This window comes from Pseudophryne corroboree, chromosome 5 (assembly GCF_028390025.1).
Source record: "Pseudophryne corroboree isolate aPseCor3 chromosome 5, aPseCor3.hap2, whole genome shotgun sequence".
Taxonomy (NCBI): domain Eukaryota; kingdom Metazoa; phylum Chordata; class Amphibia; order Anura; family Myobatrachidae; genus Pseudophryne; species Pseudophryne corroboree.
In genome coordinates this window covers 645,013,700-645,029,999 of record NC_086448.1, presented here as the reverse complement: position 1 = coordinate 645,029,999, position 16,300 = coordinate 645,013,700, and positions in this window count along the sequence as shown.

Here is a 16,300-nt window from a genome sequence, read left to right as displayed (position 1 = left end):
GTACCTCTGAAATTATACGGCAGGATCACTGAAATTATAAAACAGGATTACTGGATTTATATGCCAGTACCACTGGAATTATTTGGCAGGATCAGTGGACTCACACGGCAGGATCACTGCAATTATACACCATTATCACTGGAATTATACGGCAGTATCACTGGATTTATACTCCAGTAACACTGGAATTTATACGGAGGATCACTGAAATAATACGGCAGGATCACTGGAATTATACAGCAGTACTGCTGGACATATACGGCAGTATCAATGGACATATACAGCAGGATCACTGGACATATACGGCAGTACCACTAGACATACACGGCAGCACAGGGACACCACCACTGGACTGATGCAGGACAACACAGCACCACTGCAATGGACTGTACTTATACAGCAGCACTGGACATATGGCAGCAGAGGACACCACCACTGTGACTGGACTGATGCAGAACAACACACCACCACTGGACTGATGCAGGACAAGTCAGCACCACTGGACTGGACTTATACAGCAGCACTGGACATATGGCAGCAGAGGACACCACCACTGTGACTGGACAGATGCAGCACAAGACATGGACACACGTCCTCTTTCTACTCTCTCCAATGCCGGAGTGAAAATGACGGCGACGCGCGGCTCCTTATGTGGTATCTTAACCCAGCGAGAATCCGACAGCGGGATGATGATGTTTTGCCTCATTCTAGTTTCTGAGTCAGGTGGGAAAACCCAAGCCTGTCTCGGATCCGGGACTCGGGTGGTGAAGTTCAGTAGGGTTTGTTTCTCTGAGAACCGAACCCGCTCATCTCTACTAATTATATTAAAGCTTTTCATGCTTGCAACAAAAGTAAAACAGCAGTTGGCACTGGAATGAATAGGGATTGGAGCTGTTTAAGGGTTATCATCAAGTCCATTAGATAATAGATCTCATTATGTCATGTTCGGCGTAAATTGGGGTTCCGACAACAGAGTTTTAGCTGAAGGGACTGCTACCTGTGAGGAGAGTAAACGAGGTGGCTGAATGTAATTCCTCTTCATGGAGTGGAAGCCTAACTAAGTGTTAACGTTGGCCGGAGGGCGTAAAGAAAATGAGGATTTCGTAGGAAGATAACTGTGGTTTTAATGAATAATCAGGCCGTACACGAATATTGGAGCAATTGAAGAAACTGGAAGAATTAGAGTCTATGGTTAAATGACTTGAAGAGTGAAGCTGAAGATTTTCGGTAAAGAAGAACTGAAGACTGTGTTTTATGATTAAAAGACGAGGCTGAAGAACGTGGACTTTGAAGAAATGGAGACTGTGGTTTGTGATTGAAAGACGAGGCTGAAGAACTTGGACTTGGAAGAAATGAGGACTGTGGTTTGTGATTGAAAGATGAGGCTGAAGAACTTGGACTTTGAAGAAATTAAGACGTCTGTGGGAACCACCGTTAGCACCTGGAGCTCCTCTTCGACCTGGAACCCCGTTAGCACTTCCACAAGTGGCAACGGACTTAGGCCCTCATTCCGAGTTGTTCGCTCGCAAGCTGCTTTTAGCAGCATTGCACACGCTAAGCCGCCGCCTACTGGGAGTGAATCTTAGCTTAGCAAAATTGCGAACGAAAGATTCTCTAAATTGCGAATAGAAATTTCTAAGCAGTTTCTGAGTAGCTCGAGACTTACTCTGCCACTGCGATCAGTTCAGTCAGTTTCGTTCCTGGTTTGACGTCACAAACACACCCAGCGTTCGCCCAGACACTCCCCCGTTTCTCCAGCCACTCCCGCGTTTTTCCCAGAAACGGCAGCGTTTTTTCACACACTCTCATAAAACAGCCAGTTTCCGCCCAGAAACACCCACTTCCTGTCAATCACACAACGATCACCAGAACGAAGAAAAAACCTTGTAATGCCGTGAGTAAAATACCAAACTTCTTAGCAAATTTACTTGGTGCAGTCGCAGTGCGAACATTGCGCATGCGCAAATAGCGGAAAATCGCTGCGATGCGAAGAAAATTACTGAGCGAACAACTCGGAATGAGGGCCTTAGACAGCAGGACTGCAGGAGCGTTCAGGTAACCGATGGATGAGAGCAATCAGGACCAGGGAACCAGAAGTAACCTGGAAGAACAGAGCTGGATAACTTTTCACAAGGAGGTAACATGAAGCACTGGCACTCTCCCTCTGAGCTAGCCCCCTTTTGTAAGGGGAGAACACGCAGGATTGGCTGGACACAGATTGGGAACTTCATTGGTAATACTCTGGTCTCCAACATGGCTGCCCCCAGCACAAGAGACATACTTAGCTATTAGCACACAGCTTTAGCCAGCTTCTGTCTCTGACACACTATACTGTGTCACTACTAGAGGACCTTACCGCAGTGATCCCTGCCGCAGCGCCCGGCTCTCTAGACCCTCGGCCCCCGGCCCTTGGCAGCCACACATCCATCCAGAAGGACCCGCCGCCAGCAGCTCCCTGCCGCCGCAGCAGTGCCAACCAGCGGGATAGTAACCCGCGGGAGCACTCACTGGAGGTAAGGCTCCGAAGCCTGACACATTACATGTGCAGCCAGGCATAGTCAGGGAGAAAGCCAGTTATTGTAAATTCTGTAGTTGTCCTAAAATCAAGTATTCTGATAATGAGTTAAATTTGGAACAAAGAGCTTAGTCATATCGTCATTTTTAGGCCACATACTGTAGGTTGGTTTTTGCTTCCAAATGTAGCCTAGGAGAATCTTATGAATTTGAATAAGTATGTATTCAGAACAAGATATGGGATAGCACAAAATAGGTACGTTAATCTAGTCAAAATTATCATCTTAAAGTTGCCAAGCAGTCAAGCCAGGAGCCTTCAAAGCTGTATGAAGTCAGTATGCTTAAAAGACAGGGCAAAATTGTTAAAAATATATTTTCATAGAGCCACAGTAGGTTTATGTATAACAGGGTAAGACAAATAGTTCAATTTCCAGATATACATATATGTACAGTATGATGGATTTGAATATTGTGCAAGGTAGAATCATGGATGTTGAAAGGTAATGATTTGGTTTTGGAGGAAGTATTTGACTTATAAAAACATGCAGAGCTAAAACTATGGACAATAGCATGGAGGACCAGCAATGAGGACGTCAAGATGAAAACAAAAGAGTAGTGCATCATCAACAAATGCATGGATGCTACATTTCATAGAAATCCCCACAAGATCATAAGAATCTCTGACAGCAATAGAAGGAGACTCTATGGCACTATGGAATCAACAAACATAAGTAGGGATAGGGGCATCCCCTGTATAGTACTGTTAGAAAAAGGAAATTGGTGGACAAAATTCCATTGCTAAATATTCAAACAGATGGTTCTTGATACAGAATGTAAAACTGAAGCCTTAATAAGACTTTGTGGAGGTACTGTAGGACCAGTGTAGCTAATTAAAAGCTTTTTGTATTATACAGAAAATGTAGTAGCTCTTCTGAGGGATTCAGTATGATATACCGGTGGCCGGGATGACGGCTGTCAATATACCGACAGCAGAGCTCCCGGCCACAAGTATGCCGGCAGTGGGGCGAGCACAGAGGCCCCTTGCTGGCTGGCGGCTTTCTTCACTCACCACAGGATCTATTCCCACTCTGGGGGTGTCGTCTATTATGCCAGTATTCTGGCTGGTCGCATTGCAGGCTGGTGGGATTCCAGCATCAGGATCCCCTTCTGAGGATGTATAAGCATTTTTCACTAGATGCAGTAATTTCAATGTGTTGTCTGATGCCTGTCTGACCATTACAAACCCAATTTGTGCTGGATGGATCAATTTAAGAATTAAAGGGGTGAGTCTATTAAAGATACTGTAAGTTTGGCATACAGTTTTACGTCCATATTAATTAAGGTGATCAACCGATAGTTGTTGCAGTTGCTCTGGTATTTACCTGGTTTGAAAATAGTCACTAGTATATTTGTACAGATGTGTCCTCATACATTGGGTAAATCTATACCATACAGGGTGAGATGCCAACTGCTAGTGAGATGTTCCAAGAGGTATAGCATACCATACTTTTCTTGAAATTGTGCATTTCTTTAGAGATGTGTGGTGGACACTTTTCGGGTTTTGTGTTTTGGTTTTGTATCTGGATCTCCGCTTGTGTTTCGAATCTGGATTGGTTTTACCAAAACCACCCTTTCTGGTTTTGGTTTTGGATCTGGGTGTTTTAAAAAAAAACATAAAAAGAGCGAAAATCACAGAATTTGGGGGTCATTTTGATCCTACGGTATTATTAACCTCAATATCATTAATTTCCACATATTTCCAGTCTATTCTGAATACCTCACAATATTGTTTTTAGGCCAAAAGGTTGCACCGAGGTCACTGGATGACTAAGCTAAGCGACACAAGTGGACGACACAAAAACCTGGCCCATCTAGGAGTGGCACTGTAGTGGCAGACAAGATGGCAGTCTTAAAAAATAGGCCCCAACACTTCCGATTCCGGGTGCATGCAGAGTGCAGCTTGAAAACGCTGCTCCGTTTCGGGACCCGCTCACCCGTGATTACACAGCTGTTTTCAGCCGTACTCACCAGCCTCCAGTCCACACAGCTCCCTGCACCCCTTTATGGAGAAGTTCTCCGTCCCGGGAGCAGCTCAGAAGCCTCAGCAGCCCCGGCAGGAGAAACGACGCGCAGACCCCAATATGGCGCCGGACACGGACAGCGCTCCGTCCACGCCGGCTCACAAGAAGGCAGCTGCGCCTCAGGATAACTCAGAGCTCCCTCAGGTATGGCGCAATCCAGACTCTCCGGTCACCTATGGTGACATAGTAGAAGCCATTAAAACAACTATGTCCCCCTTTCTGACGATAGCAGTGAGGGATATATTACAGCAGTTGCTGCATCTTACTACAAGAGTTTCTGACTCAGAAAATAGAATTGGTGCACTTTGCCATGACATGCATTTAGTTCAGTGTGATGTGGTTAAACTGCAAAAGGAAAATGACCAGTTATGGAATAAGCTCGATGACGTCGAGAATCGATCGCAACGTAACAAAGGCCCGGCACTGCAGTCATTTGTTACAGTTTCCTTACCCAAGTTACTGGGCATTGAAGATGAATGCAAAGATTTAGTGGTGGAATGGGTGCACCGTGTCGGCCCTCCTCCCAGACCTTCTGATACTCGCCCCAGGGTCACTCTGTTTAAATGCCTGAATTACCTCCATAAGGTCTCCTTCTGGAGAGCTTCCCGTAAAATTCACAATATCATGTGGGAGGGTAAAAGACTGAGAATTTTCCAGGATTTTTCCGTCGAACTCTCCCGTGTGAGAAGATCATTCATTTGCTCCAGATTGGTTGCCGAGAACTGAAAGTTTGCTCTTATTTACCCGGCTAAACTAAGAATTTTTGTTGCCGATACCCACTATGACTTCACTAATCCAGAGGATGCACAAGCTTTCCTGTCTGATATCCATGATACCACGTCTGCTGATATTACTGACCACCCAGCTTGAGACATACACGTGCTGACTTTCAAAGATCCTCTACTCCCCCCCACCTCCAAGCTGCAGTTTACTTCACCCATGCAATTGCTGCTCCTGCTCTGCTCACGGTTGACCTTGTGGATGCACCTCATACCTAACTCCTGCTGCTTTCTTGCATTATTACCCATTCTTTTTCCTACAGGTGGACTTTAACTGTATCATCCATATATAAGTTGCCACTATTTACTTATTCTTATTTTATTTTTCTACTCTATACCGGGATGCTCTGATGTGTCCCTTACTTTCCTAGAGGTAATATTCAATGTTATAAGCTGTGTTGCTGGTTCCTATTATTAACCTTCAAAGGGGCCAGTAGCGGCCGTTATGTTCCGGTTTATTGTTTGTTACTCTCATAATCTAATTGTTGGTTTGAATGCAATACACTGCTTTTGCTAAGTCAAATTGGTCTTCAAGACTGCCAGTACGTTGACCGTACTACCATTATTTGTTGCTGTATTCCCCATGTCTTGTCATTATATGTTTCCTTCCCCCTCCTCTTCCTTTTGTTTTCTCCCTTCTAGATTGTATGCATTGAGGATGCTGTGACCGCGTCTGCTAGGTAGCGAAGAGAATCTTCTCCATGACTGCTATGGCTGAAATATCGATTGGCTCCTTTAATGTTGGTGGTATACATTCCCCAGCTAAAAGCCGTAAGGTTCTACTATATTTACAGAAACAAAATATAGACATTGCATGCCTTCAAGAAACCCACCTTCTCCCACTGGAGATTTTAAAACTTCAAATGCTCAAATGGAAACTTTTAGCCTCAGCCCCATACAACTCCAAATCTAGGGGTATCGTTATTTTAGTCTCCAAATCCCTGCCCATTGACTCTGTCACAGCAATCCCTGACCCAGAAGGCAGATATCTATTTGTATCTTTCTCCCTATTTAATTCAATTTATACTATTTGTTCTATATGTGCGCCCAACACTTATTCTAAACTTTTTTTTCCAGAAGATTTTGTCTTTTTTGCTTCCCTTCATGACTAATACCCTAATTCTGTGTGGCGACTTTAACTTAACCTCTCATCCCACATTAGATAGGTCTACTGACCGTAAAACACGGATGAAGAGTCCGACCCTTGGTATTCCCTCTTTAATGAAAACACTACAACTAGTTGATGTCTGGAGAGCATTACACCCAATGCAGAGAGATGATACGTGTCTTTCTGCTGCACATCACTCCCTATCTCGGATTGATTGCATATTAGTATCTAGTTCCATCTTTCCCCTGGTCACAGACGCTAATATTAATCCAATACTACTTTCAGACCATGCACTCATAACTGTTTCCTTTCGCACCAAAAAAGAAATATCTCCCTACAGGTCCTGGAGGTTCCCTGCTCACTTGCTTAGCTCCCCTGAATTTAAAACACATCTTGATACCACATGGGATGATTACCATTCCAACAATAAGGAAACACTAGCTACGAATCCATCAATGTACTGGATGGCGGCTAAGGCAGTATTAAGAGGCTCAATTATGACCTATGAAGCCACTCTACGTAAACAACACTCCCACTCATATGTCACACTCCAGGAATCCCTCACATCAGCATATGTAGCGTATACCCAAACCCCTTCCACAGTCAATAAGTCTAGATATTTGAATGCAAAAGCCCTCCTAGATGACCTGCTTCAGAAAATGTCGGACAAACTGCAATTCTCCTCTCATTACCTCTTTCATAAATTCGGGAATAAAATGAGTAAATTGCTTACTAACATCTTAAATGGCACCAGGCCGCCCATGTCAGTTAGGCCCCTAAAACTGGAAGATGGCTCCTATGGCACCTCTAATGCTCAAATTTCTAAAATTATGTCAGAATTCTATGCTAATATATATTCTCCCCCTGTTTATATCCCCACTCCACCCCCTTTATCTTCACCCATGCTGTCAACACATAGAATAGCTGATATCTGGAAACTGCTTCCTTATCCACATCTGCCGACAGAGTTTTCAGAATCCCTATCAGCACCTATATCTGTAGCGGAAATAATAAAAGCAATCAAATCCCTTAAACCTGCTAAGGCACCTGGCCCTGACGGATTGTCTGGGGATTTCTATCGTTTCTTACTAAATAAAGTAGCACCTGTCCTAGAGTCTACCTTTAAATATATCCTGAAAAATGAATCGTTACCGTTATACTTCAATTCTGCTATTATTAAGGTGCTCCCCAAGCCTGGTCGTGACCCTTCTAATCCGGGGTCGTACCGCCCCATATCATTGTTGAACTGTGATTATAAAATTTTAACAAAAATTTTAACAGATCGATTAAACCCAGTTCTCCCTCATATTATCCACGTTGACCAAACTGGATTTATTAAAGGAAGACACTCAGTTCGCAATGTAAGGAAGGTCTTAGCTGCCACTCAGGCTTTGTACTCAAACCTGACCTCAGACTCCCCCCATGTGATACTGACAAAAGATGCAGAGAAAGCATTCGACATTGTTCATTGGTCGCATCTATTTGACACAATGTCCAAATTTGCAATCCCTCAGACTTATATTTCGTTTAACCAAACCCTTTATTCTAACCCCACCTCTCAAATAGCCTGTAATGGCTTTCTGTCTCCACCATTCCAATTTATAAAGGAACAAGACAGGGTTGACCCCTTTCCCCCCTTCTCTTTGCAATTGCCCTTGAGCCTCTCACACTGGCCCTTCGCTTAGCATGTGAATTCACCGGCATCTACTTGACAAATACGTAATTGAAGCTAGCCCTATTTGCCGATGACATGTTGCTCTTTGTGTCCAACCCCCTCTCCTCTATCCCTGTAATCATGGACATTATATCATCCTTTGGCCCACAGTCAGGTTATAAAATTAACGTGAATAAATCTGAGATCCTCCCTATTTCCACTCTATCACCTTTAGTTTCATCGCACCCTACTTTCTCCCAATTCTCTATCCAGACATCGAAAGTGAAATACTTAGGTATATGGATAACCCGCAACCCCCATGAGATGTATAGATCCAATATTATGCCGCTACTCACCAAAATCAAATCTCAATTAGACTCAAGGACAAAACTCCCTATCTCACTCCTTGGCAGGGCTGCAATCCTCAAAGGCATAATTTTTCCTAAAATATTTTATTGTCTACAAATGGTACCTAGTCCTCTTCCTATGCAGATATAATTACTCTAAATAAAATGATGTCCTCATTCTTGTGGTGCGGTAAGCGTCCTAGAATGAAGCTCATCAAACTGAAGCAGCCCAAAACTGAGGGTGGTCTAGGCATACCAGATTTCCAACCATACCACCTGTCAATCCATTTTCGCTATATTTTAGATTGGATACATAATAAATCTATTTACACTGATCGATCGCTAGATGAAGCAGTTTTCTCCCCCTTCTCACCAAGTGCATTACTACATACTCCAACATATAAACTCCCTCCTCATATATTGGACCATATTCTTTTCAGGGGACTTATGATGCGTAACAACAGATAAATAAACTTTTGGGTAGAGACTTTACAACAACACCCTTCATCCCCCTTTGGGGTAACCCCGCATTTCCCCCTTCCCTTCAGAACATCTCCTTTTTGAACTGGCGCGACAAAGGTCTAGACCTGGCTACTAAATGATTTGACCCCGGGGGATTATTTCTTACCTTTGATGTTCTGCGCTCCAGATATCAACTCCTGAAGTCCCATTTCTTTATGTACCTCCAAGCTCGGCACTATATCGATATTATAAAGGCGTCTATAGTCTCTCCCCTAGTACCAGATCCTTTGACTCAGCTTTTTATGTCTTTATACTCCAGACCTTATAAAACATCCTATCTGTACTCAGAATTGCTTCAGTCAGAGGAGAGCTCCCCTCACTCTACATTAACTTCATCTTGGAACTCTGATATCCCAGACGTCACAGATTCCCAAATCTTGCTCTCCCACTACCCCTCTACCATGCGGATTCTTCAATCGGTACATCTCCAAGAGGTTCATTTTAAGTCGCTGCACAGACTTTATATTGCCCCTGCACAAAGGAAGCATATGATTGCTTCTGAGACTGGTGATTGCTGTAAATGCAAAATGATGAATGCTAAATTTTTTCACTGTTTTTGGTCATGTTCAAAGATTCTAAGATTTTGGCGCAAGGTTATTGTTTTCATTAATAGGCTCCTCTCCATATCAGTATCCCCCGACCCCTTAGCATGTGTTTGTCTGAACTTTTGCAACTGGAAGTTCCCACACCACAGAAGCACCGTTATCCCCTTACTTACTATTATTTTAACATTGTCAGAGAAACTTATATTGATCCACTGGCCAGACAGGTCAGCTCCGTCTTTGTGTGAGTTGAATGACAGATTATTTCAATTATATCTCTTTGATAAACGTACCCTAACTCTTGATTCATCCTCATCATATAGTAAATTTGCTGCAAAATGGGATAAGTTTATGGCCACGTTACATTCTTCATAATGACCCAAAGTACTAATCTTTCAGTTTGTCTGACTATCTATTGTTTATACATACATCTGTTTTTTTCTCCAAAATTTATATAATACGGCATGTATTCCTTGTGGCTCCTTGCTGATAATTTTTGAATCCAGTCAGGCTTACCTGTCCATGGTAGACCTATGTCCTTGGGAACGCATATATACTGTGATATCTATGTTAACTTCAGAACGATATTTTCCTATATACTAAAGATTACTGTAGTTATCTTTGTCTAAAGATTTCCTGATATTTGTAGCTCCTAATGCTTACGTGGTCCACAACCTCTACCTGTTAATTTCCTCTTCCTCCTTAATACATTTGATGTGATTATCAGTAGTATATTTGGAGGATATGCCTCACATCTCCCCTAAAAGTCTTTCCCCTCCCCATTCCTGTTTTTTCTTTGTTTGTTCCCCCCTTATTCATCGGTTTGCTCATTTTATTACATTTTTATATTACTGTCTGCAAATATGTACTATACCTCATTCACTTTTGTTATGGTGAATACTTCTATACCCTACTTCTCTGTTTAATGGTACTTTGTGCTATTCTTATATATTATATATTGATGTTGAAAGTTTTCAATAAAAATCTTTAAACCAAAAAATAGGCCCCAAAGAGCACATAATGCAAAGAAAAAAAAAGAGGTGCAAGATGGAATTGTGGGACCTCCCACACACCCTTATTTTGTTTAAATAGGATATGCACGGTTTAATAAACCCATCATTTCAGCAACAGGTGTTCCCACTGGAAAAAGCTTGCCAAGTTCTTAGAATCATAGCTAGCTACAAACATACCACATCCTTCTTTGATGACTTTTCACATCATGGGAAGAGGCAAGAGGAAGAAGACAGTGTCAAGAAGGTGATTAAAAATTAGAGAGGCACACGCAATCAGGAACAACACAGGCTTTCACCTCCACTCCTAAATTGGTGTGGAATGGAAAGGACTTCAACCAAGCAAATATATAATTACCACATTTCTGGACAAACTGAAAAACTAGGGGCCAAAGCCTCCAAATTTTTACCCCCTTCTCCATTTTCAGGGATTAAGATAATCTCAGGTTTAATGCTGGGATACAAATAAAATGGTGTATACTACAGGCTCAAGATTGGATATTTTCCCCTCCACGAAGTCTGGAGACTTATTTTGTGAAAATCTTGTGGGTCATCATACAATAGCAGTTCAAACAGACTCACATCCTGTTCCCTGTGTCACATCTTGCCGCCTGCGTCTCTCAGCCACACCATCATCCCTCTCCTGCGTCTCTCAGCCACACCATCATCTCCCCACTGCGTCTCTCAGCACACCATCATCTTCCCACTGCGTCTCTCAGCACACCATCATCTCCCCCCGCGTCTCTCAGCACACCATCATCTCCCCCCGCATCTCTCAGCACACCATCATATCCCCCCTGCAGCATCTCTTAGCACACCATCATCTCCTCCCTGTGGCATCTCTCAGCACGTCATCATCTCCCTCTGCGGCGTCTCTCAGCACACCATCATCTCCCCCCTGTGACGTCTCTCATCACCATCTCCCCCTGCGTCTCTAAGAACACCATCATCTCCCCCTGTGTCTCTCAGCACACTATCATCTCCCCCTGTGGCGTCTCTCATCACCATCTCCCCCCTGCATCTCTAAGCACACCATCATCTCCCCCCTGCATCTCTCAGCACACCATCATGTCCCCCCTGGGTTTCTCAGCACACCATCATCTCCCCCTGTGTCTCGTAGCACACCATCATCTCCCCCCTGTGGCATCTCTCATCACCATCTCCCCCCTTGCATCTCTCTACCACATCATCATCTCCCCCCTGCATCTCTCAGTACACCATCATTTCCCCCCTGTGTCTCTCAGCACACCATCATCTCAACCCTGCGGCGTCTCTTATCACCATCTCCTCCCCTGCATCTCTCTACCACATCATCATCTTCCGCACATATAGGTGTCACTCTATATGTAGGTGTCAAGGTGTATACGTCAGTGTATATATAGATGTAGGTGTGTGTATGTCTGTGTACGTATAGGTGTTATAATGTATGTCAGTGTATCTATAGATGACAGCATATAAATAGGTGTCAGCATGTGCACGTCAGTGTATAAATAGGTGGGTATGTATAGGTGTAAGCTTGTGTTTGTCAGTGTGTCAGCATTTGTATGCCATTGTATGTATAAGTGTCAGCATGTGTATGTCGGTGTATGTATAAATGTCAGCGTGTGTATATCGGTGCATGTATAAGTCAGCATAATTATGTCAGTGTGTCAGCGTGTGTATGTCGGTGTATGTATAAGTCAGCATGTGTATGTCAGTGTGTCATCCTGTGTATGTCGGTGTATGTATAAGTATCAGCGTGTGTATATCAGTGTATGTATAAGTGTCAATGTGTGTATGTCAGTTTGTCATTGTGTGTATGTCGGTGTATGTATAAGTGTCAATGTGTGTATGTCAGTATGTCAGCATGTGTATGTTGGTGTATTTATAAGTCAGCATGTGTATGTCAGTGTGTCAGCCTGTGTATGGCGGTGTATGTATAAGTGTCAGCGTGTGTATATCGGTGTATGTATAAGTGTCAATGTGTGTATGTCAGTGTTTCATTGTGTATATGTCAGTGTATGTATAAGTGTCAGCATGTGTATGCCAGTGTGTCAGCATTTGTATGTCGGTGTATGTATAAGTCAGCATGTGTATGTCAGTGTGTCAGCCTGTGTATGTATAAGTGTCAACGTGTGTATGTCAGTGTATGTCGGTGTTTGTGTAAGTGTCAGCGTGTGTATATCTGTGTGTATGTATGTCGGGCTGCACCCACTCTGTGGAATGCCCTAACACATACAATAAGACTCACCTCTAGTCTTCAAACCTTCAAGCGTTCCCTGAAACAATTTCACCTATTCAGACAAGCTTTTCAAATTTCAGAACTGCTCACATTGGGGGTAATTCTGAGTTGATCGCAGCAGGAACTTTGTTAGCAGTTGGGCAAAAACCTTGGCCCTCATTTCGAGTTGTTCGCTTGCTAGCTGCTTTTAGCAGCATTGCATACGCTAAGCCGCCGCCCTCTGGGAGTGTATCTTAGCTTAGCAGAATTGCGAACGAAAGATTAGCAGAATTGCGAATAGAAAATTCTTAGCAGTTTCTGAGTAGCTCCAGACTTACTCAGCCATTGCGATCAGTTCAGTCAGTTTCGTTCCTGGTTTGACGTCACAAACACACCCAGCGTTCGCCCAGACACTCCCCCGTTTCTGCAGACACTCCCGCGTTTTTCCCAGAAACGCCAGCGTTTTTTCGCACACGCCCAGAAAACGGCCAGTTTCCGCCCAGAAACACCCACTTCCTGTCAATCACAATCCGATCACCAGAACGATGAAAAATCCTTGTTATTCCGTGAGTAAAATACCTTACTTTTGTGTAAAATAACTAAGCGCATGCGCTCTGCGAACCATGCACATGCGCAGTAAGCGACTAATCGCAATATAGAGAAAATCGGCAACGAGCGAACAACTCGGAATGACCACCCATGTGCACTGCGGGGGAGGCAGATATAATATGTGCAGAGAGAGTTAGATTTGGGTGTGGTGTGTTCAATCTGCAATCTAAATTGCAGTGTAAAAATAAAGCAGCCAGTATTTACCCTGCACAGAAACAAAATAACCCACCCAAATCTAACTCTCTCTGCACATGTTATATCTGCCTCCCCTGCAGTGCACATGGGCCCTCATTCCGAGTTGTTCGCTCGCTAGCTACTTTTAGCAGCATTGCACACGCTAGGCCGCCGCCCCCTGGGAGTGTATCTTAGCTTAGCAGAATAGCGAACGAAAGATTAGCAGAATTGCTACTAAATAATTATTTGCAGTTTCCGAGTAGCTCCAGACCTACTCAAAGATTGCGATCAGCTCAGTCCGTTTATTTCCTGGTTTGACGTCACAAACACACCCTGCGTTAGGCCAGCCACTTCCTCGTTTCTCCAGACACTCCCGCGTTTTTTCCTGACACGCCTGCGTTTTTTAGCACACTCCCGGAAAACGCTCAGTTACCACCCAGAAACGCCCCTTTCCTGTCAATCATTCACGATCAGCAGTGCGACTTAAAAGCTCTGCAGGATCCACAGCAAAACTGCTAAGTTTTTAGTTAAATAACTAAGCGCATGCGCCCTCCGTGCCTTGCGCATGCGCATTTTGCAACAAATCGGCATAGTGAAAATCGTCAATGAGCGAACAACTCGGAATGACCCCCATGGTTTTGCCCAACTGCTAACGAAGTTCCTGCTGCGATCAACTCAGAATTACCCCCATTGGGCCTAATTCTGAGTTGATCGCAGCAGCAACTTTGTTAGCAGTTGGGCAAAACAATGGGGGTCATTCCGAGTTGTTCGCTCGTTATTTTGTTTTCGCAACGGAGCGATTAGTTGCTAATGCGCATGCGCAATGTCCGCAGTGCGACTGCGCCAAGTAAATTTGCTATGCAGTTAGGTATTTTACTCACGGCATTACGAGGTTTTTTCTTCGTTCTGGTGATCGTAATGTGATTGACAGGAAGTGGGTGTTTCAGGGCGGAAACTGGCCGTTTTATGGGTGTGTGTGAAAAAACGCTACCGTTTCTGGGAAAAACGCGGGAGTGGCAGGAGAAACGGAGGAGTGTCTGGGCGAACGCTGGGTGTGTTTGTGACGTCAAACCAGGAACGACAAGCACTGAACTGATCGCAGATGCCGAGTAAGTCTGGAGCTACTCAGAAGCTGCTAAGAAGTGTCTATTCGCAATTCTGCTAATCTTTCGTTCGCAATTTTGATAAGCTAAGATTCACTCCCAGTAGGCGGCGGCTTAGCGTGTGCAAAGCTGCTAAAAGCAGCTTGCGAGCGAACAACTCGGAATGACCCCCAATGTGCACTGCAGGGGAAGGGGGGGGGCAGATATAACATGTGCAGAGAGAGTTAGATTTGGGTGGGGTGTGTTCAAACTGAAATTTAAATTGCAGTGTATTTATCCTGCACAGAAACAAAATAACCCACCCAAATCTAACTCTCTCTGCAAATGTTATATCTGCCTCCCCTGCAGTGCACATGGGTGGTCATTCCGAGTTGATCGCTCGTTATTTTTTTTTCGCAACGGAGCGATTAGTCGCTAATGCGTATGCGCAATGTCCGCAGTGCGACTGCGCCAAGTAAATTTGCTATGCAGTTAGGTATTTTACTCACGGCATTACGAGGTTTTTTCTTCGTTCTGGTGATCGTAATGTGATTGACAGGAAGTGGGTGTTTCTGGGTGGAAACTGGCCGTTTTATGGGTGTGTGTGAAAAAACGCTGCCGTTTCTGGGAAAAACGCGGGAGTGTCTGAAGAAACGGGGGAGTGTCTGGGCGAACGCTGGGAGTGTTTGTGACGTCAACCAGGAACGAAACTGACTGAACTGATCGCAGTTGACGAGTAAGTCTGGAGCTACTCAGAAACTGCTAAGAAGTATCTATTCGCAATTCTGCTAATCTTTCGTTCGCAATTTTACTATGCTAAGATTCACTCCCAGTAGGCGGCGGATTAGCGTGTGCAAAGCTGCTAAAAGCAGCTTGCGAGCGAACAACTCGGAATGAGGGCCATGGTTTTGCCCAATTGCTAACAAACTTGCTGCTGCGATCAACTCAGAATTACCCCCATAACCTTCATTGCTTTCCTATCCAATTATATCCCCACAGTAGAGTCCCCACTTATCCTCACATATTTTCTTTCTTCACTCTCCTTTCCTCCTGACCCTGGTTCATCACTGCTGTGATGTGATATCATGCAGCCCACCAAGAACCTTTACAATCTGGTGGACAACTATGCAATAGATAGCACCTATCCTTGTGTATCAATGCCTATTTCCCCATAGATTGTGAGCTTGCTAGCAGGGCCTTCCTACCTCAATGAATGTTTGTTTTTACCGAGTTTTGCCTTCTAAATGTGTCCAGTTGTAAAGCACAACTGAATTTGCTGCACTATATGGGATCAGTACTAAATCCCGCTGGATGGGATCCCGGCGGTCGAAATCCCGACGCCGGAATCCCGACCACACAATCCCGACAGGGGTGGAGAGCGGAACGCAAACCCCTTGCGGGCTCGCTTCGCTCGCCACGCTGCGGGCATGGTGCCTCGCTGCGCTCTCCACTCTTTTATATTCTCCCTCTATGGGTGTCGTGGACACCCACGGAGGGAAAATATGTTGGGATTGTGCCGGTCGGGATTCCGGCGTCGGTATTTCGACCGCCGGGATTCCGTCAGGCGGGATCTTGACTGCCTCCCCACTATATAAGAAACTGTTAATAAATAAAAAATAAAATGTCAGTGTGTCAGCGTGTGTATGTGTAAGTGTCAGACTGGGGCATATCGTTGTAT